This window comes from Mustela lutreola, chromosome 16 (genome assembly GCF_030435805.1).
Source record: "Mustela lutreola isolate mMusLut2 chromosome 16, mMusLut2.pri, whole genome shotgun sequence".
NCBI classification, from domain to species: domain Eukaryota; kingdom Metazoa; phylum Chordata; class Mammalia; order Carnivora; family Mustelidae; genus Mustela; species Mustela lutreola.
In genome coordinates this window covers 57,048,579-57,063,837 of record NC_081305.1, presented here as the reverse complement: position 1 = coordinate 57,063,837, position 15,259 = coordinate 57,048,579, and the positions used below count along the sequence as shown (strand labels likewise).

Here is a 15,259-nt window from a genome sequence, read left to right as displayed (position 1 = left end):
ATGGGAGTCATTTTGGGCTCACCTGCTGGAGGACAAGAGACTGTCCTAAGTCACCCAGCTGATATCCTGCCAACTCCTAGAGACAGAGGCACCTCCAGACCCCAGCTGAGGTCATATGTGGTGGATGAGCTCATCCAAGACCAAAAGACCCATCCAGCTAACCCACAGACCTGTGAACAACAACAAAGGTATTGTTTGAAGCCATTCATATTTGGAGATATTTATTACATGAGGGCTGCTAGAGTGAATTACCAAAGGCTGAGCGGCTAAAACAACAAATATTTATTCTCATGGGTTTGGAGGCTAGAAGTCCATGATCAGGATGCCAGCAGGTTCCCACGTCCTGCTTTGCAGTCGGCCATCATCTTGTGGTGTCCTCCAGTGGCAGAAAGAGTGAGAGTCCCTGAGATCTCGTGTGTAAGAGTACTGACCCTGGGGGCGCCTGGCTGGCTCAGTTACTGGAGCGTGTGGCTCTTGATCTTGACGTTGTGAGTACGAGCCCCACGTTGGGTGTGAAAGTGACCTAAAAAAAATAAAATTTGGGGGGCACCTGGGTGGCTTAGTTGGTTGAGGTCCAACTCTTGGTTTTGGCTCTGGTCTTGATCTCAGGCTCATGGGATGGAGCCCTGCATTGGGCTCTGTGCGCAATGTGGAGTCTGCTTGCATTCTTTCCCTCTCCCTCTGGTCCTCCCCTTGCTTGTGCATACACGATTTCTTGGATAAATTAAATCTTTGAAAAATAAATAAAGGGGCGCCTGGGTGGCTCAGTGGGTTAAGCCGCTGCCTTCGGCTCAGGTCACGATCCCGGGGTCCTGGGATCGAGCCCCGCATCGGGCTCTCTGCTCAGCAGGGAGCCTGCTTCCTCCTCTCTCTCTGCCTGCCTCTCTGCCTGCTTGTCATCTCTCTCTGTCAAATAAATAAATAAATAAATCTTTAAAAAAAAAAAAAAAAAGAAAAATAAATAAAATCTTTAAACAAAATAAAGGCACTGATCCCATTCATGAGGGCTCAACTTTTGTGATCTCATCACCCCCTAGTCCCTGCTTCCTGATTCTATCACACTGGGGAATAGGGTTTTACCATACAAATGTGGGAAGGGACACAAGTATTCAGTCTATAACAATAGCAATAGTTAACTGATACACCCTGGGCTCTTCATAGCTCCTCCTAGAGCGACAGTAAAGGTCTGGCAACATGTTTAGCCTTTTTCATCCAGTTCTCTTTTAGGGCGATGCCCAGAGCCTGAGAAATCTCTCTGTTGTCTATCCTTGCTGCCCAGGATGCCTGGAGCTCGGGACTGTGGGTCACTGAAAATTTTCTATCAGAGGACGGAAGCAATGTAGGTGACCACCTAGGAAGCGCTTGCTCTGAATTTGATAAGGACCAAGGGGAGTGTCTCTTGTTATCTGCTTTCTGCTTGACGATGTTCTGTCCCCCACTTCATTGTGATAAGAAGAATCAAATGTTTTTGTCAAGAGAGAAGGGACAGCTGTAACTCTGGAAGCTCTTAAGGCAAAATGTCAGGCAGGGGGCAGGGAGGTGACAGGGGATGGTGCCGGTGGGAGGGTGGGAGCTGAGCTGGCACTGAGACATTGGGGGAAGGGGGCTGTGGCACCTTGGGTAGTGGGGAGTCTCTGAGGCCAAAGGTGAAAGAGAAATGGAGGTGTGAAGAGATGTCGAGATGGGGAGATGGAGGGATGCCTGGGTGGCTCAGTTGACTGAGCGTCTGACTCTTGATTTTGGCTCAGATCATGATGTCAGGTTTCCAGGATCGAGTCCTGCATCAGGCTCCTTGCTTAGCAGGGAGTCTGCTTCTCCTTCTCCCTCTGCTGCTCCCCCTGCTCATGCTCACTCACTCCCTCTCAAATAAATAAATAAAATCTTTAAAAAAAGAGAGAGATGGAGAGATGGAAATATGGAGAGAAGTGGAGGGAGAGAGGTTCCGAGGGAGACAGAACCCTTATAGAGTTGGGAAGGAGGGAGACTGAAGAGAGGAGTAGAGGAAGGGCTGTGATATGGAAAGGAAAAGTGGTCAGGGGCTGAGGAGGAGAGAAACAGAACAAAAGATCAGGAGGAAGACAGGAGACTGAGAGGTGGAGAGGGAGGATAAGGGAAAGAAGAAGAGATGGAGTGAAGAGAGAGAAGGGGATGAACATGCCAAGGTAGAAGGGAGAAGGTCAGATGGTGGGTCTGATGGGATGAGGCTGGAAGGGCCTGAGTTCCCTGGAAGTGGCTCAGAGACACGAAGCAAGCGAGGGTCAGAGGGTATGGAGAGCCCCCCAGAGGCTGGGTGAAGGAGAGACAGGGAGGTGGGGGGAACCCAGGGAGAGGCAAGGACACTGAGAGACAGTGACACGGAGCAGGGAGGAGGTCTGGGGCTGAAGGAAGACCTGGATGGAGGAGGAACGAGAGGCTGGATGGTGGACAGAGGCCAAGGGAAGAGGGATGGAGAGAAGGAAGTGCTGAAATCTGGGCTGACTTAGAGGAGGATGACGCACTAAGAAGAGAGGGGATGAGAATTCTGAGAAAGAGACAAGCAGGTGGTGTGCAGTTAGCCATGGAGAGAGCCAAACCAAGAAATGGAGCAGCATGTGGAGTGGGGTTGGCTGGGAAGAGAAGGGGTGAGGCAGGGAAGTGGAGAAGAGAGAGAAGGAGACAAGGAAACTGGGGAGGGGAAGTCCTGGGGGGTGGGTGATATCTGGGTTTGGGGAGTGGAAAGAAAGCTGAAGATGGAGAGCAAATGGAGGTAAAGCTTGGGAATTCTGAGAGGGTCAGAAGCTGAGAGATTCCCCCCACCCCCCCGCAAGACAGGAGCATCTGTTGCTCATCCCCAAGACAATGCTTGTGTTTAGTGACTTACAGAACCTGGAAGAGCTGTTATCATTGTGTTCATGACTTATCACAGGGCAAGGAGAGAGGTTTGAGTCAGCCAAGGGGAAGGGTGTGCAGGGTAGCATCTGGGAGAGACCAGGCGTGATCTTCTGCTTGTCTATCCCCACAGAGTTATGGGGACAGTGCGCACCTTTCCTGGCAACATTATGTGACCACACGCACATGGTGTACTGCCAGCCAGGAAGGCTCCCCTGAGCCTCGGCATCCGGAGCTTTTGTTGGGGGATCAGTTACCAGGGCAGGGAGCACCGGGGGGCCATGCTTTTGCCTACCACCCCTACAGTGGGCTACAGCTTCGCCAGAAAAAGGAATGGGCTATACGTGAACCATGATGGATGACCAGAGCATGAATGAAAGAAGCCAGGCAAGGCAAATCCCCTCCTCCTGGTCGATTCTATGCATATGTACAACATTCTAGGAAATGGAAACTAATCCCTTGTGCTGGAAGGCAGATCAGTGGTTTCCTGAGGGCAGAGGGTGGAGGGGAGTGATCAGTTACAGAGAAGCCCAAAGAACCTTCTGGGCATTATGGAAATGTTTGTTAACCTGACTGTGGTGAAGGTTTCACACATTTCATTCTCGAGATGTGCTGAGGGCACATCAATTCTACTTTAATGAAGTTTAAAAAAGAGCACATAGCAATTCTGTTATATACTCCAATGGATTTAGCAAGAAACAAATTACATGTCTTGCTTTGGTTTTGCATCCTCAGCTTTCACTCAATTCCACAAGCACTACAGTCACGTAAAAAGCTTCATTATGGGGGAACCTGGGTGATGCAGTCACTTGAGTGTTGGACTCTTGGTTTCTGCTCAAGTCATGATCAGGGTCGTTGGATCCGAGCCCTGCGTCTGGCTCCATGCTCAGCAGGGGAGTCTGCTTGAATTCTCCCTCTGCCCCTCCATAAATAAATAAATCTTTAAAAAATAAATAAAAAGCTTTACTATGGTGAGGTGTTTCTCATTTGATCATAACATTCTGACAACAACCCTATGCACTATATATTTTTTGCCCTCGTTTTATAGATGTGGATGGGTGCAGAGGGGTCAAAAACCTGTCCAGTCACATACAAAGGTTTATCTGCCTGCAAAGACCTCCATGAATTTGGAATTCTGTTTTTAAAATTGAGGTAAAATCGACATATCACGTTACATGAGTTTCAGCTGTACAACCTAACGATTCAGTATTTGTATATATTGTAAAAACGATTGCCACAATAAGTTCAGTTAACATCTGTCACCATACATACATAGTTAACAATTTTTTTTTCCTTTCTGGTGATGAGAACTGTTAAGATCTACTTCCTTAGCAGTTTTCAAATATATAATCTATTATAATTATAATAATTATTATTACTTATTATTTTAAGATTTTATTTTTGAGTAGTCTCTATGCCCAAGATGGGGTTTGAACTTACAACCATGAGATCCAGAATCACGTACTCTATGGACTGAGCCTGCCCAGGCACCCCTATAATACACTATTATCTATTATACTCATGGTACTGTACCTGGAATCCATGGGACTTAATGTATTTTATTACTGGACGTCTGTACCTTTCGACCACCTTCACCCCGCTTCCCTGCAACCACCAGTCTTTTTTTCCTGTATTTTAAAAAATATTCACATGTAAATGAGATTGTGCAATATTTGTCTGTCTTTGACTCATTTCAGCTTTATGACTTCAAGGTCCATCTGTGTTGTCATAAAAGGGAGAGGTTTTTTTTTTAAGATTTTATTTACTTGAGAGAAAGAGTGCATTTGAGAGAGAGGGGGAGAGAGCATGAGCATGGGGAGAGACAGAGGCAGAGGGAGAAGCAGACTCCCTGCTGAGCAGGGAGCCCGATTCGGGGCTTGATCCCAGGACCCTGGGGTCATGCCTGAACCCAAGGCAGATGCTTAACTGACTGAGCCACCCAGGTGCCCCTCTTATCTGTGCTTGATGCATATCAGTATGTATGTCCTCCCCCAAACAAGATAAGAGTCTAAGTGTGATTTGGCCATCCTTCCATCTACATCCTGCAACTCCACCCCCCCCCCCCCCCCCCCCGTTTGACATCAGTGAGTTTTATCTGCATTTGTGTGCACAAGCATTTATTTTTGTGGTCACTACTTATTTTGTTTCTCACCTTGTTTCTAAAACTTGTCACTTCCTCCTGAATTAACCCCTCTTCTTGTTTGTCCTGAGTTCTTCCAAAGAGGGTCTATGGGAGGGGAGTTTTCCGAGTTTTTGAGTATCCCCTTCATTCATCTGGTTATACAATCCTTGTTCAGTCTTTCGTCACATGGGGGATGTTACTGTGTTATCTCCTAGCATCTAGAGTTGGTGTGGAAACGTTGGATGACAGTCTGATTTGTATTCTTTCTTGTGGGAGGGGGATTTCCTTTTTTTTTTTTTTTTTGTAAGATTTTATGTATTTGTTTCAGAGAGCGTGAGCAAGACAGAGAAAGCATGAGCAAAGTGGGAAGCAGCAGGCAGAAGGAGAGCAGGGAGCCTATGGGAATAGATCGATCCCAGGACTCTGGGATCATGACCTGAGCTGAAGGCAGATGGTTAACCAACTGAGCCACCCAAACACCCCTGTACTCTTTAAAAAAAAAAAAAAAAAGTCTCCCTTTTCTGGAGACGTTTGTGGTTTTCCCTAATACTTTGATATTTTAAAACCTGGCTAATATTTATTTTTTTAATCTCCCCCACCCAATCTTTCTTGCTTATCATACAATAGACACTTCAGTATGAGGCATTGTGTCCTTAGTTCTTGGTTGATATTCTTAGTTATTATTTGTAATATTAATATGACTTATAAAATTCTTAGTTAACACTTTTTTTCCCATAGTGTGTCCCTATCTACTCTTTCTTTTCTCCAGAGAGATTCTATAGGATAGAAGTTAGAACTTAATTTTATTTCTTAAAAGATTTTACCTTATTTTAATTATTATTTTCTTTCTTTAGTTAAGAGAGAGAAAGAGTGAGCGAGAAAGAGAGAGCAGCAGTAGGGGGAAGGGCAGAGGGAGAGGGAGAAGCAGATGCCCTGCTGAGCAGGGAGCCTGATATGGGGGCTCCAGCCTTGATCCTGGGACTCTGGGATCATGACCCAAGCTGAAGGGCAGATGCTCAACTGGACTGAACCACCCAGGCCCCTTATTTATTTGTTTATTTTAAAAATTTTATTGCCTTAAGTAATCTCCACACCCAAGGTGGAGCTCAAACTCAGGATCCCAAGATCAAGAGTCCCATGTTCCACCCACTAAGCGAGCTGGGCGCCCTGGAACTTTCATTTATATCATCCACATATCTCATATTATTACTTCGAGTCTCTCCCTCCCTCTGTCCCGTATGGATGCCTTCAGGGCTAGCATTTTGAGCTCCCTCATTTATTCTTGAGCTGTGTCTATCCTGCCATTTAACACACCTATTGAGTTCTTTATTTCAGCAATTATAGTGTTGATATCCCTTGTCTCCAGTTAGGTTCTACCTCATAACATCCTCTTCTGGCTTGGAATTTTCAATAACCTCCCTTAGTTCTCTGAGGATATTTATTATGCTTGCTTTACCTGCCCCATTAGCTCCACTTCACTGGGTGTTGTTTCTTCCATGCCTGGCTGAAATATGCGAGCCTCCCGGGCATGCCGACAATTTGGTGCTTCGGAAAAGGTAACCCATTCAGTCGTCTTTAAACTTGATAGTTTTACATTATTTTTCTTTGAGCATTGATTTAGAAGTGAAGCAGAGAAACTGATTTCTATTTGTTAAAAAAAAAAAAAAAAGTAGGTAGAGAGCGAATTACTGCATCTGGCCAGAGAAGAGACAATTTTCTGGTTTTTTTAAAAAAGGGAAAAATTGTCAAGGACCATGTGTGGTAGACACTGTGGATCCCTGTCCCCACCTTGGTTCACCCACAGATGGGGCTGATGTTTTCCAGCACAGAGTGAGCCTCTCAGTTCAGCTTTTTCTGGCTTTAACTTATTTGGACTTCAGGTGCAGCCCCCAAAGTGGGAGGAGATTACTATCTCCCAAGTTGGCGCAACCCATACCCAAAGCAAGATCAGAGAGGTGGCATCAATGCCCAGCTTCCCCATCCTTCCGTGGGAAGATCCTGAGGCATGTTCTGCCTGGTTCCTCATAGGGCCCCCAGCATCGAGCCCCCGGTGCCCACAAACTGTACCAAGGTGACGAACACATCTTTTATTAGCCTTTCGCCCTTCTCTTGGGCTCTGTTCTCTACCTCATCACTCCTGCTTCCTGAAATCAACCCCCAAATAAACTACCATCACCTAAATCATTGTCTCAGTCATTTTCTCTGCTTTTGGGGAAATGTAAGCAAAATTGTGAGTCCTTTCCATATCTTGCCCTATTTTCTTTTTTTTAAAAAACCATTTTCTTTAATTATTTTTTAAAGATTTTATTTATTTGACAGAGAGAGAGAGACAGCGAGAGAGAGAACATTAGCAGGGGGAGTGGGAGAGGGAGAAGCAGGTTTCCCACTGAGCCCGGAGCCCTATTTGGGATTTGATCCCAGGACCCTGGGATCATGACCTGAGCTGAAGGCAGATGCTTAATGACTGAGCCACCCAGGCACCCTGAAGTTCTATTTTTAAGTAATCTCTTCACTCAACATGGGGCTCGAACTTACAACCCCTAGATGTAGAGTTGCACTCTCCACCTACTGAAGTACCCCTGAAGCAGCTTTTTTAGTAATCGTCCCAAATCGGAAATGACTCGAATGTCCTTCAGATTGACTAACAAATAAACCATCTGTCCCCCATCAGTACAGCAGAATACCGCTTAAGGTTAAGAGGGACTTTTGCTACACACGGTGACAGGGATGAAATTTAAATGTATTGTGCTAAGTGAGAGAAGTCGGTTCAGAAAGCTGCATACAGTATGATTCCATTTATAGAACATTCTGGAAAAGGCAAAACTCTGCTGATGGAGAAGAGATCAGTAGTTGCCTAGGGCTACAGGTGGGGGAGGGGCTGACTACAGAGAAGCAGCCTGAGGGAGTTTTCTGGGGGTATGAGACTCTTCTGGATCTCATTTGTGGTGGTGGTAATTCAGCTCAGGGTTTTGTCAAGATGTATAGGACTGCATGTCCAAAAGAGTGGAGTGTGTTGTAATAACGTCAAAATAAATGAACACAAAAAGGGTATGTTAAGGGGCACCTGGGGGGCTCAGTCAGTTAAGCATCTGCCTTCAGCTCAAGTCATGATCCCAAGGTCTTGGGATAGAGGCCCCACATCGGGCTCCTTGCTCGGCACACAGAGGGGGGCTGCTTCTCTCTCTGCCTCTCTTTCCTGCTTATGCTCTCTCTCTCAAATAATTAAATAAAATCTTTACAAAAATATCTTACAATTGACATTTTAGGATCAGAGATGCTCACACTTTTCACATCTGTGCTATTTTAAGATTAGAAACTTCTAGAAAGTTCAGAGTACTAATTACCATGTTCTGTATTCAGTCAGGCCTGGCACTTCTCATTGTGATCTGGCTTGGTTCTTGGCAAGTGTGTGGGGTACTTTGTCTTGCTGATGATGCTCTTTTCCCACGGCCTTCCAGAGGCCCTCTGCCTGACACAGCTTGGCCCCTGGCCTCCTCCCAGCCTCCCCCACCCCCCGCCCCCGCCCTGGGCTTCCTGTCACCACCTGGTTCCCCACTCAGCAGGAGCTGGAAGCTCTGGGAGTCAGTCTGGGCAGGGTCAGAAGATCCTGATCCTGGTTGGGTGTGGGCCTAACCACTGCTGCCAGTGGGCCCACCACATCCTTCCTCAGGGGACCCTGTGGCCACCACGTGGGAGCCTCAGGGTGAGTGGCCAACATGTGTCTTGCTTGGGGCTTCCTGTGGTAGCTGGCAGGGTGGTGGCTGGCCACAACTGCTCCTCTTTGGGCCATGGAGGCTCAAGCCACACACTTGGCCCAGCCAACTTCAGACACCAGGAGATGGGAGTACAAATTAAAGGTCTCAGGGCACCTGGTTGGCTCTGTTGGTTAAGCCTCTGCCTTTCAGATCAAGGAAAAGCAAGTTTCCACTCCCTAGACCCACTCAGCCCCACACCCCTTATAATTTCTACCCCCCAACAAGAATGTCTATCTGGGCTTATGACAGCAAAGTCTAGTTTTGTCTGTCCTTGAACTTTTTTTTTTTTGAGGATTTATTTATTTAGGGGTGCCTGGGTGTCTCAGTCATTAGGCTTCTGCCTTTGACTCAGGTCATGATCCCAGGGTCCTGGGATCGAGCCCCACATTGGGCTCCTTGCTCAGCAGGAAGCCTGCTTCTCCCTCTCCCACTCCCCCTGCTTATGTTCCCTCTTGCTGTGACTCTTTCTGTCAAATAAATAAAATCTTTAAAGAGACACATTCATTTATTTTAGAGGGAGGACTGGCAGAGAGAGAGAGAGAGATAGAGATAATCTCAAGCAGGTTCCACTCTGAGCAGGGCGCCCAAGCGGGACTCAATCCTACAACCCTGAGATCATGACCTGAGCTGAAATCAAGAGTTGGTCGCTCAACTGTCTGAGCCACCCAGGCGCCCCTCTGTGAATTCTTTATGGAGTCTAGGTACAAATCCTTCGTTGAAGATAAATAATGTACCTTCTTGCACTTTCTGAGTCATCAGACCTACTACCAATTTTCTTTCTTTTTTTTTTTTTACTTTCAGGGAAAACTGAAAGAATCCCAGCACTTTATTTTGAAACTCCCAGTCTAACTACTAATAAGAACAAATATCAGCAACATAAAAAAAAGTCTTTCATCCTTCCTCCATAATTTCAGGAAAGCAGATATGATTCTGCATCATAAAATTGCCCCTATAAATATTATTTCTAACAAAGGAAACTCTTTTAATTTTTTTAAATTTTTATTTAAAAAATTTTTTTTTTAATTTATTTGTTTGACAGACAGAGATCACAGGTAGGCAGAGAGACAGGCAGAGAGAGAGGAAGGGAAGCAGGCTCCCGGCCAAGCAGAGAGCTTGATGCGGGTCTCAATCCCAGGACCCTGGGATCATGACCTGAGCTGAAGGCAGAGGCTTAATCCACTGAGCCACCCAGGCACTCTTCTAACAAAGGAATCTTATAAGACATCTAAAACTTCAGATTTTGTTGTGTCCTATGTAAGTAGCTTTAAAAAAAAAAAAAGATTTTATTTATTGCTCAGAGAGTGAGAGAGGACAAACTGGGGGAGGGGAAGAGGGAGAGGGAAAAGCAGACTCCCTGCTGAACAAGGAGCCCCACACATGGCTCTTTCTGAGGACCCTGGGATCATGACCTGAGCCAAAGGCAGATGCTTAACCTGCTGAGCCATCCAGACATCCCTATGTAAGTAACTTTTAACCCCCCAAAACTCCATCATTATGATCCATTGATAGGTAATAAAACATTTACCTGTGTCCAAAGAGACTTCTGACTTTTCCTCAGCTCCTAAAAGGTAACTGAAGCCCTTGGAATGAAGCCTGATAAGACTGTCTTGGTTTACATGGAGCCTTGGGCAACTCCAGATGGTCTAACTATGTGATTTAAGGTAGGGGGTTTTAGGTCACATGGTGTCAATCAGCTAGACTTCCAGAGGGGCTGGAGACTGAGACCAGCCACAGTGGTGACCCACCAGGTTTACGTGACTAAGCCCTGGCAAAGACTGGACATCAAAGCTTTGGTGGGCATCCTGGTAAGCAACATTCAATCTGTATCGTCACACACTGTTGCTAAGAAAGAACTCTCTGGGGGCGCCTGGGTGGCTCAGTGGGTTAAAGCCTCTGCTTTCAGCTCAGGTCATGATCCCAGGGTCCTGGGATCGAGCCCCACATCGGGCTCTCTGTTCAGCAGGGAGCCTGCTTCCTCCTCTCTCTCTGCCTGCCTCTCTGCCTACTTGTGATCTCTGTCTGTCAAATAAATAAATAAAAATCTTAAAAAAAAAAAAGAAAAGAAAAGAAAAGAAAGAACTGTCTGTGTCTCTGTGGAGGGAGGACAAGTGGAAACTCTGAGTACCAAGCGCTCCTGATCTCTGCTCCCTGCATGTCTTCCCTTGGCTGTTTACAGTCTCTGTCCTTTGCATGTAATAAACTGTAACCATGAGCACAACAGTTTCCAGACTCAGAAGTGAGGGTGGTCTTGTCGACCGTTCAGCATCTCATAGTTGTCTGACTTAATAACAGAAATAACAGAAGAAATTTATTGGCCCATTCTTCTTCTCTCACACATTTTCCTCTGCTAGATTTTTTTCTTTAAGATTTTTTAAAAAAGGTTTTATTTATTTGGAGGGGGCACAAGCAGGGGAGAGGCAGAAGGAGAAGCAGGTTCCCTGATGAGCAAGGAGCCCAATGTGGGGTTTGATCCCACGACCAAGGGCAAATGCTTAACTAACTGAGCCACCCAGGCATCCCATCTTTTTTTTTTTTTTTTTAAGTTTATTTAAAAATTTTTTTAGTAATTTCCACACTCAGTGTGGGGCTTGAACTCACAATTGATATCAAGAGTCACATGGCCTTCTGACTGAGCCTGCAAGGCACCTGATACTCTTCTAGGTTTCTTATTTTGGCAGTAATAAATAAGACTGTCATTTAAAATTAAAGCTGCCCTTCCTGATGCTGTTTGTAACTGACTTCTGTGGTCTTCTAGAATGTATTTTCCCATCTGCCCACCAGAAAGGAGTGTTCACAGGATGCAAGAACACCTAGCTCACAGCGGCTTTTCTCTGCCTCCCTTGCACCAGGCATGGTCATGTGACACATTCTAGCCAGTAGGCTGTGCAGTAGGAAGAGCTTGGGCAGCAACAGAGTCCCACCCTTAAAAGGATCACCCATCTGCGCCCCTCCTTCTTTTCCCCCTTACTGTTAAGGGGTGTTAAGTAAGGTGTCTAGGGGTACCTGGGTGGCTCAGTGGGTTGAGCATCTAACTCTTGATTTCAACTCTGGTCCTGATTTTGGAGTCCTGGGAGAGTCCTGAGTTAGGCTCCCTGCTCAGTGGCGGGTCTGCTTCTCCCTCTCTCCTGCTCTTCCCCACTACTCATTCTCTCTCTGTCTCTCTTTCAAATAAATAATAAATCAAATCTTTAAAAAATGCTTGTATGCAGGCACCAAAGTATGTGTATAAGGATGTGCACAGTGGTATGAACAAAAGGGTTGGAAACCACCTAATTCCACCAATAGGGAAATGATTAAATAACAGCTTTCCAGCGAAGAATGGATTTGTTATGCCGTTAAAAATGGACAAAAGGTGTTTTTAAATGTATTTAAAGGGGCGCCTGGGTGGCTCAGTAGGTTAAGCCTCTACCTTTGGCTCAGGTCATGATCCCAGGGGCCTGGGATCATGTCCTGCATAGGGCTCTCTGCTCAGCAGGGAGCCTGCTTCTCCTCATCTCTCTCTCTGTCTCTCTGCCTATTTGTGATCTCTCTCTCTGTCAAATAAATAAATAAAATCTTTAAAAAAAAATAAATGTATTAAAAAAAAACATGCTTTGGGAAGCAAAGGTGATAAGAGAACCTTATTGGAACAACTGGGGAAATTTGAAGGAAGATGGGGGATTGTATCAGTAGTACATTTCCTGCTTGCCCTGTGGTGAAGAGCCACGGGGTTTCCAGCTTACCCTCAAGTGATTCTGGAGGAAAATGCAAAAATAGAGATATATAGATATTAATGCAGACCTTCTCTGTCAGCTTCCCAAGGCTTCCCAGCCCCCACCATTGGGGGAGCCAGTTTCTTAAGACAAATATCTCTCCCTTCCACCTTCTTCCTCCCTCCCCCACTGCCTTCATCTTTTTTTTTTTTTTTTTTGAGATTGATTTATTTCAGAGAGAGAGAAAGCAGGGGAGAGGAGGAGGGAGAGGGGGGGGGGGGGAGAGAGAATCTCCAGCAGACTCCCCGCTGAGCAGGAACCCAGATGCCGGGCTCCATCTCATGACCCCGGGATCATGACTGAGCAGAAATCAAATCAGCTGCTCAGCTGACTGAGCTGCCTGGGTATGCTCTTCTTTTAAAATTTCATTCATTCATTCATTTATTTATATCTGAGAGAGAGGGGAGAGGAGCAGAGAGAGAGAGAGAAAATCTTCAGTCGACTCCCCCTTAAGTGCCCAGCCGGAGGCAGAGGGTGGGAGGGGGCCTGGATCCCTTGGCCCTGATATCATGACCTAAGCTGAAATCAAGAGCCTGCCTTCCCCCAAGTATACAGTGAGAGCATACTAAAGAAAGCACCCACGGGGGGGGGGGGGGGTTAAATGCAACAATGTGTGAATCTGGGTGAAGAGCATACAGGTGTTGCTTTTATTCTCCTTGCCACTTCCGATTTAAGTTCCAATTAAATCACATCAAAATAAGTCGCAAGAAAAAAAAAATCTGAGTTGATAGCTTCACCAAGGGTCTAAGATATAGAAAAAGTTAAGAACCTGGGATGTGGGGCACCTGGGTGGCTCAGTGGGTTAGCGGTTCGGCTCAGGTCATGATTTCAGCGTCCTGAAATCAAGTACCTGGTCACTCGCCCTGCTCAGCCTCTCCCTCTGCCCCTCCCCTTGACTCATGCTCACTTCCTCAAATAAAGGTAAATAAAATCTTAAAAAAGAAAAATAACCCATAATTTAAGGCAATACACAACTTTGGTCCAAAATCCTAAAAAACATCAAGGGGGTGTGACCTGGCTTTCTGAGTCTCCCCCAGCTCAGGCGCTCCCCTTGAGGCCAGAGTGTGTAACAACACCTCTCAATGGGCACAAAAACCTCACCAAGGGACCTTCCAAATCCGCGCTGAGTCCATGTAGACCCCCCACGCGGCTTCATTTAGCGCAATTAAAACTTGCCGAACATTGTCCACCTGCGTGTCTGTCCCCAAATACAATTACCACACTTTTAAAAGTCTAGCACACTCCAAGCTCACTAGGAGTTTCGGAAGGATGGAGTGGAGACTTGTCACTTTAAAAAAGAAAAAATTTTTTTTTTGGTTTGAGTAGTGTATCTCTGCATTGCTCAAATGTTTGCAGTGCTCATGGACTACCTTTGCCATGAAAAGAAAGCTAGATATTTTACAAGGTTTAAGGCTGCTGGAGAAAAATGCTATTTGTGGAGAAAAGACCTGGGTGCTTTATTCCAGAGCTGCTGAAGAGCACAGGAAAGGGGCACCTGGGTGGTTCAGTGGGTTAAGCATCTGCCTTTGGCTCAATCATGCTCTGAGGGTCCTCTGGTCGAGTCCTGGTCAGGCTCCCCGCTCAGCAGGAAGTCTGCTTCTTTCTCTGCCCCTTCCCCTGCTCCTGCTCTCTCTTGTCGCGTTGGCCAGTGCTACAAATCGACCAGGAATGTGAGAGTAAGAGGATGAAGAAAAGAACTCGAGAAGCAAAGAGATGGGGGCAGGAGGAACACTGAGGAGGATGTCCAACGGTGCTAAGTTTATTCAAAGCACTAAGGCCATATATAGTGATAATAGGAAAAGTAATACACCTGTGTCTAGTTAAACAACCACGAGTTTCCATAATAAGTTTCACATTTAACTAGAAGCAGACCTCGTGACGCCAAATGGCTGATGCCAGTACAATTGTTCTGTATTGAGACAGCAACCCTGAAAGTGATTTATGGGCTGTACTAGGGCAGCAAGGACCAGCCATAAACTTATGACCCCAACCGAATTGTTCTCATTTGTTTAGCAAACATGTGGGGAGTCACATAGGCGAACGCACAACACATAGCACAGACCCTTTCTCCGTGCTACTCAACTTCTCCCGTCCTAAACCTTTTGTTAGGTTATTCAGACTTTAAAGGAGGCACAAGTCAGGGCCTGGTTTGGTCCTTGTCTCGAGCCTTATTGCGGCCTCCCACACTCTTTGTGTCTCTGTGTCAAGTAAATAAATAATTTTTTTAAAAAAGGAGAAGACACAGAAAATGAGCCTGTCTCTGTGCTTATCATCACAACCACGCTCATCGCGGGAGGCTCAGGAAGGTTCCCAATGATGTCCACATCCTAATTCCTAGAACCTGTGGTGTGACCTTAAATAGCAAAAGGGACTTTGCTGTTAAGGATCTTGCAATGGGAGATTATCCTGGATTATTCAGGGGGACCTTAAGTATAATCACAAGGGGGAGGCAGAGGGGAGTTTGGGACCCATAGGAGAGTACGAGATGTGACCCCAGAGGCAGAGATTGGAGTGATGGCCACCAACCAAAGTCCCCAGAAGCTGGAAGAGGCAGGAACCGATTCCCCTCTAGTGCCTCCAGGGACTGGGGAGCACAGCCCTGATGCTGCCCCGATTTCAGACTTCTGGCCTCCAGATCTGTGACAGGATACATTCCTGGGTTTGTTGGCCACCTTCCAAACCCAAGGCAGGAGGATGTACCAGTCCCCAAGGCCTGGGTCGCCTCCACAGACCTGCTCTGCTTCTCTGGGCTTCAAAGCAAC

The 15,259-nt window shown here is 46.2% G+C and overlaps 1 protein-coding gene across 1 annotated transcript in view; it reads left to right on the top strand.

Moving 5' to 3' along the window:
• Positions 1–15,259, top strand: part of C5AR2 (complement C5a receptor 2) — a 51,011-nt gene that overhangs the window by 7,155 nt on the left and 28,597 nt on the right. The window lies entirely within an intron of this gene.